Source organism: Aythya marila (genome assembly GCF_965140915.1).
Source record: "Aythya marila genome assembly, chromosome: 2".
Classification (NCBI taxonomy): domain Eukaryota; kingdom Metazoa; phylum Chordata; class Aves; order Anseriformes; family Anatidae; genus Aythya; species Aythya marila.
Window position 1 is genome coordinate 148,264,529 of NC_139043.1, and position 1,509 is coordinate 148,266,037.

The following is a 1,509-nucleotide window of genomic DNA, read 5'->3' on the forward strand; positions in this document are numbered from 1 at the left end:
AGTCTACAGGTGTATTTGCTGTGTGCCATTCTATACCTTCTGTTTCTTTTCTTCCTCCATAACAACTGTTATAAATAACTATTACTATCAATAGTTATAAATAACTAAATAACTGTTGTTGAATAATTATTGTTCTTCCATCTCCAGAACAAAATTTCATATAGTATATATTTTTGTATCCTGAATATTTATATATGATTTAGAAAGCAATATGTAACTTATTATTATTATTATTATTATTATTATTATTATTATTATTATTATTATTATTATTATTATTATTATTATTATTATTATTATTATTTCAATAGTACAATCCTCCATCTTTTTGTTTCTTTAAATTGCTTCAGTAGGCATACATGTATACCCTGGGTTTGAGCCCTACATGGGGCTATAGAACTTACAACTGTGTTATAAAAGCAAAGCCCTTAAACATTATAATACACAGAATGTATTTAATTATTTTCCTGACAAAGCTACCAAAAAGACTCTGCTATTTAGAAATACCCTCTGTCTTCTCAACAGTTTCATCAGTATGAAGCAGAAAAGGTAGAAGGAGTTTAAAGTATGGGATAAGAACAGCTTGTGTGTACACAGCATTATATTTATAATTTGCTTGCCTCCGAAACAGAGGTTTCTTGGGATATCTATACCTCTAACATAATTGGCAAGGATGAGTATGAAAGCTAAACACATTTGATTAGAATCTATAATGTTTTGAACTGTAACTTGACTCTCAGATGCACTGGCAGCATCTGGAAAAGTCAATAGTTCAAGGAAGTATTTTACTGAAGAAAATGGACTACATCTTTACCCCATTACTGTGGCACTATTTGTTTTTCTGAAATGACCGCTTCATCCTCCTGATTGCAGTAAGTCACAATAGATTCAGAACTAACAGAAAAGTACAGGTCACTTCTTCAGAACAATTCCATGAACACCTTCTGTAGCTGAAGTAATGTCAATTTTCAAAATATAAAGTTTTAATAGCCCAAGAGGGTGTCCTGTTTCAGATGCTTTTCATATTTTATACATAATTAAAAAATTCTACCTCACTGAGGATCACAGGAACCCTATCACTGTGCCAACCACCAGTTCTTTAGTACTTTCTCAGGCTCATATGTGAGCTCAAATAACCATATGTGGAGGGTGTTGTGCCATATTTTTCTTACACATGCTCTGTTACTGTCTAACTTATGATTTAACAAATGCTAGAACAAAGTAAGTTGTTTGTTTTCCTTCCCAGAGGGCAATGGTTTTTCAATATTGGAAGACTAAGCTCATGCATATCAGGAAAAGAAAACTGATAATGACTCCTCACAATTCTGTTGTACTTTAATAACAGCTTAACTTTCTATGTCTCCTCTTGCCAGGTAATTTTCTAAAGCCTACCCTTCTTCCCATACTGGAACACTTAAGCTAACCTTGGTGTGCTACCACGTTGTGAATGAGTTTTTTTCCTATCATGTCATGTGAATAGCAGAATAGAACATGTTGGCACTGAGTGTT